We start from the raw sequence: 6,327 nt of genomic DNA on the forward strand, positions 1-6,327 counted from the left end.
TATATATATATATATATATATATATATATATATATATATATATATAGTGAAGGGGGTAGTAATTTAGTTAAGAATTTACAAGCTTACACACACACACATGATTACATACATGTATATAACAGTATTTTTTTAAAAAATGCCATAAATTCAAAAAAAAAGCCAGGAAGATTATGTGAAAGGGTTTAAATGAATGAAACAGAAGGAAGAAATGGTGTAATAATAAGTGTGTGTGATAGGATTCCTTGGACAGACTGGAGCAAAGAATAATGCTCTAGATATAACTTCTCTCCTAGATATATATCATTATAACGACGAAAGTGAAACACCTTTTCATTTCCTAGTAGGTAGTAGCATACCTCTGAGAAAGGCATCTCCTGTCCTTGACTATGAAGTATGCTTAGGAGAATGGGATTCATGACAGTCCTAGAGCATGCATGCTTCCTTTCAGTATTATTTGCTTTTAACTTATATCAGAGAGAGAAACTAGTGTCCTGTAACCAAAGGAATTTTCCAGTAATCATTTCTGTGAATATTTCATTACTGTCGTCTTAGTTTGAGTTTTATTGCTGTGAAAAGATACCATAATCACATCAAGTCTTATAAATGAAAACATTTAATTGGGGCTGGCTTACAATTTAAAAGTTTTGTCCATTATCTTCATGGTAGGGAGCACTGCAGTGTACCAGTAAACATGGTGCTGAAGGAGCCAAGAACTCTACATCTTAGTCTCAGGCAGCATAAAGAAATTGTATGCCACACTGGGTAGAACATGAGCATATGAGAACTCAAAACCCATCCCCACAGTGACACATGTCTTCCAACAAGTCTACATCTCCTAATAGTGCTACTCCCTATGGGCCAAGCACTCAAAAACATGAAACTATGGGGACTATATCTATTTAAACCACCATACCATCCACTTTCAAGAAGTATTTGTCTCATGATACTAAGGTGCAAGTAGGCAAGGGTACAGGGGGAGACATGCTGATGTTTTTGCTTATCTTTTAAGTTAGATCCTCCCAAGTAGGCAAAGCAAAGTACCCTTTCAAGTCACTTTTGTGTCTCCTAGTTCCTGACAGAATAGTTCTCATGTGCACAGTGATTTAAAATATAGTGGATTCCAATGTGTGTTGCACATGTCTTCAATCAATATATGTGTATTCATAACACATTTCTATAGCGGTATATATTTGTGTCATATAAGGGCATATCAGTTACATTTAGTCTCAAGTACAATTACTTATAGAATGGTGTGTTAGTAAACAATACTATGGCTCTGAAAGTATGGCATGGAAGTATGAAGGAATTAAAGCATTCATACATGGTTTTACTCCCCTTAGATTTCTTTATGACAGACAAGAAGATACTGAAGCTGATGTTGCTGAAGGAACAATGGGCACAGAAAAGAAACCTGAAGAATCTCAATGAAACCAGTGTCTACCAAAGGAATGAGAAACCTTCTCTGTGTACCTACTATAGTAACACATAAAGTTTTTAGAAAACACCACTTCAGTTATATCAGATACTACAAAAAGTGCCTGGTCCAGTACTGCACACAGCAAAGAATGTCTAAGGATAGAGAAAGCTGCCTGGCAATAGTGAGATGCCCCAGGATCCTAAGCAGTTTGGTGTCATAGACACTTAACAGGAGTAAGCACCTCCTTGGCTCTCTGCTGGAATAACATCACAGGAAACCTACAGTATAGATTCTGGAGACCTTTACCACTATGCATTGATAATGGGATGTTCTCCATCACAGTGTTAGCCTATGCCCTGAAAGGGCAGCAGAAAGGATCCAGAATGAGTGAAAACATATACAGTACATATGTGACAAAAATCTAACATGGAACATAACCTTAGTAGTTAAAATAACTTGTATAAATTGTCTTGAGTTTTAAAAAGTCATGAATACATGTAATAAGAGAATGAGTCTTTAATTTAATAAATCTTAGTATTCATGTTAAGTAGCACAACCTTAATCCCAGCAATCAAGAGACAGGAAACAGGAAGTTCAAAGACAACCCATATTACATACTAGAAAATGTCTGAGATATAGTCAGGCTATAACTTGAGCAAATATAGGGACAGTCATTTCACTAATAAAAGACATCTGTAAAGGCTAAGAACATAAAATGTGTTTGGCTAAATATCTTTCCAAATAGTTAAAAATAAGATTAGAAAAGAACTAGATGCTGGTGAGCATGTAGAAGAATGTGGAGAATCACACACTCTGGTGGGAAAAAAATGAAGCAATACTAGTATACACAGTTCCTACCACACTGAACATTATGTGTCAGACAACCCTCAAAGATCACACTCAGATGTTTATCACAGAGAAGTGAAAGCTTACATCTACTGAGAAACTATGTGTGGGTGTTTAGAGCAACTTTATTCTGTTTGTTGTTGTTTGTTTGTTTTTTACTTTATCCAGTGATTCCCTCAACACCCTGGAATGATTCACATAAAAACAGCATTTCTCCTTTAGAGCAGCCCATAGCCTCCTTTGCTTAAGAACAAGTCCAACACTCTTTTATTCTGTAACACAAATTCTGTTAGGGAGTTCATCGATTTTATTAAGTGGGCTATGTTTCTTTTCAGTTCTACAATGTCCTCATCTATGGCTTTTTTGAAGTTGTCATAGCTGGCTAGCAGAGATATGTCAGTGTCTGCTCCCAACAGCCCCAGTCCAAGCCCCATCATGACTGCCAAATTAATTGTAAGGGGCTTTCTTTTATGTTTCCTAGGCTCATTGTCTTTACCAAACAGTACTTTTGTTACCTCCTCATTAGCATGATAGGTGATTCTTGGTACTAGCCTCATGCCTAAGCTGGGATCCAAACACATAATACTTCCCAAATTTGGATGGTGGACCTGCTCAATTGGCTTGGACATTGGACATATTATCAGTTGCAACTTCATTCTTAATAGCTCTACAATGGAATCATTCAGCATGCCTTTCAACTGTTGAATGGTTAAAATGAATATATATACATATATATGTATATACATACATGTATATATATATATATATATATATCTTCAGTCCTCAGAAATAAAAAGAAAGAAAGAAAAATAAATCAGCTAGCACATGTAGCAACAGAGCTGTATCCCCAGAGAATCACAAAGTCATAGAAGACTGCATTTCCACTCATAATTCATGGTTATTACAGTAATGAATATTATATTACAAATATTTGAGGATAAGGGAAACTGAGGCATGGCCAGAATATAGAAGGCTGGCATGGACCACCTTGTGATGACAAATGTGCTGTGTTCTAAGAAAGACTATCAGGGAGGATAATACCTTCCAGCTTGGCAGGGTTAGACCAGGGGGAGAGTAAAGGACACCTGTGATTTCTCTCAGTTGTTTCAAATAACTTCACATGACACTATAGGTATCGTTAATAAAGTAGTTAATATTAGAATAAGACCAGAACACAGACAAAAAGCAAAAATACATATATGAAACACATTTGTGAACAATATTCATATTGTTTGCTGTTGAGATCTGAATAGAAACTTCTGGGACAATTAATCTTTCTCTGTACTTACATTTCCTTTATGCCAAAATTTGTTTACCTTTTATGTTTATTCTCAATGTAGTCATAGATGTTACATACTGGTTTGATTATTAAAAATACATGAGTTTTATTTCTTCAGAATTAAAATTCTAACATTTTATAAGAAATGTAAGACTTTGCTCTAAAGGAACACCAATAAGCAAGCTTTACAGCTATGAACATCAAATGTTATTAATTTCATTAAGACATGGCATGCAAACCATAGTCAATAAAATGATATAAATTCTGGAAAAATCTTTCCCATCTGTATTAATAAACCATAACAGTTATAAAATAATTGAAGAATACTGTGCTAATTAAAATAAACTGACACTGTTATGGGAAAATAAGCCATATACTTTGGAATTTACATATTTTACTAAAGGTATTATTTATTGGTTGTTAGTGACCTGCTTGCTCTTCTCATTTTCTATTGTACTAGGGCACAGTACAGAGCCAGCCTCCATACATACCCTGTATCAGCATGGCCCTGTGATATTCTCATTTCTAAGTGTATTACTTCTCTGTTCCTTGCCATGATCTCTTCCCTCCATTGATTCTATTTTTAATTCATAGAAGTGGTGGAAAGTGTTAGAACATTCCCCCCTGCCTTCTCTTTATTACAAATCATCCAATAGTATAGGTTCCTGCCCTTCTTTATGTATATGACTCTTCTCACCATTAAAAAGGAGGCTTATGTAACCAACAAGAAATAGCACAGTTTCTTGACCAGTCCCCAAATCCAGACACCACAAGAATAACTGTATGTAGCATTATAAGTTATCCCACAGCAATGCCCTGGATTCCTCTAAGTTAAAGTAAAGGTTATACTAAACACAATGAGTGGACGTTAAACCAGTCATTCATTATTTAGACCATATATTTTGTGAATTTTTAAATAAAAATTTTAGACATGACAAAAAAAAGCCACAGTAAGTGGGTCAACTATATTCAAACTCACCTGTTGTGAAGGTAAATACAGTTGTTCTCCTCCTCCTCCTCCTCCTCCTCTTTGTTGTTACGACAGTTTTACAGAAAAGGTTCCATTCAATACACATTGAGAGAGTTGTATTTAATTGACAGGGATCTCTGGAGCACTACACTGAGAAAAAATCTGGCACAGTAGGCCAACCAGAAGCCAGACAAGTTGTGATGAGCATGGAACCAAGTGTAGAGAAGGAGAGTCTGTATATCTCTTGTTTGCCTTCTCTAACTCTGCCCAAATTTGCTTCATACACACAACAACTAAGGCTCAAGCGATGATGTCAGTTTTTCAAAGTCAAATACGAGATAATATTTAATCTATCAAGTCAAAAAATGTCATATTGTCTAGTGGAGATTACAGGAATGACAGCCCTTTGATAGAGTGTTGTATAAACTCAATACTTTTACCATAGTTTATCACAGTTACCATATTATAGACTAGCTAATGTGATATAGATGGGCTGAAAAAGTAAACTTCACACTTAACAAGAGCATTGACAATTTGGAAAAAAAAAAAACAATCCTTAAGTAGAAAAAGACAATAAAAGTCCTTGGGGGTGACACAAAAGAAAATACTTGAAGTCAGGCTTTGCGTGTAAGGGGAAACTTGCTGTTTGTCCTTCTGTACGTAAGTTACACCATTCAGTTTAATTGTTTTCTTTGAAGTTCAGTTTTTCTATATAGCTTAGAAATACATCAATGTGCATAGGTGCCATATGTTCTTATCCACTCATTTGGTTAGCTGGCACATAGGTTGCTTTTCTTCTCTGGAGTTCACTGGGAACATATTGTGGCTGTTTTATACAGAGGATAGATACACTGCCAAACTTCCTTCTGAACATGTTTACATACATCCACTTCTGCTAGTGTCAGCCTTGGTGAAAGAAGCTTTTTTCATATTTTTTTACATTGAGGAGCTGTCAATGCAAAGTTTCATAACTGAACAAAGTCCTGAAGAAAAAAATTACTGTGGGTGCTCAGTTGTAAATTATATATATATATCCCTTGCCAAGCCTCAGGGAGTATCCTAGGAGACTAAGCAGAAATTATGATGTAAGGAAGAGAGGAAGAGTACTGTGAAATGCTGCCTGTGGGCATGACATGGCTGCTGCACTCACAAACTCAGCAGCTGTAATCACCTCAATATGATCAAGACAAGTAGAATTCCACATGGATGTAGAAGCTTATGACACCTCACCCCTAGCTGACTGGTAGTTGATAGTAGCTGGGAGAGGGACAGTCATTTGTTCTGTAGCATGTGGCCACTATAGGTTGTTCATATTCTGATTCATGACTCCACATTTATGCACACACAGATAACACTAATTGGGTGTAATGCAATAGAGAAAATACGTGCTGGAGATTGGAAGGAGAGTCATGGGAGGGTTCCATGGGGTGAATGGGGGGATATATTATCATAGTACATGATTAACATACGTGAAATTCTCAAGAAATAGAAAAAAATTCCTCGAAGTTGGGTTTTATGCCCATGTGTACTCTTATTTGCCATGACTTGACTATGATAGATGAACAAGATTCTTCTTTGAATTAGTTGTTTAAAAGAAAGTAACCCTTTTTTGTTTGTTTGTTTGTTTTTGTTATTGTTGTTTTTTGAGACAGGGTTTCTCTGTATAGTCCTGGCTGTCCTAGACTCATTCTGTAGACCAGGCTGGCCTTGAACTCAGAAATCTGCTTGCCTCTGCCTCCCAAGTGCTGGGATTAAATGTGTGTGTTACCACCACCTGGCTAAAAGAAAGTAACTCTTTTTTTTTTTTTTTTTTAA

The sequence above is a fragment of the Mus caroli genome, chromosome 3 (assembly GCF_900094665.2).
Source record: "Mus caroli chromosome 3, CAROLI_EIJ_v1.1, whole genome shotgun sequence".
NCBI classification, from domain to species: Eukaryota; Metazoa; Chordata; class Mammalia; order Rodentia; family Muridae; genus Mus; species Mus caroli.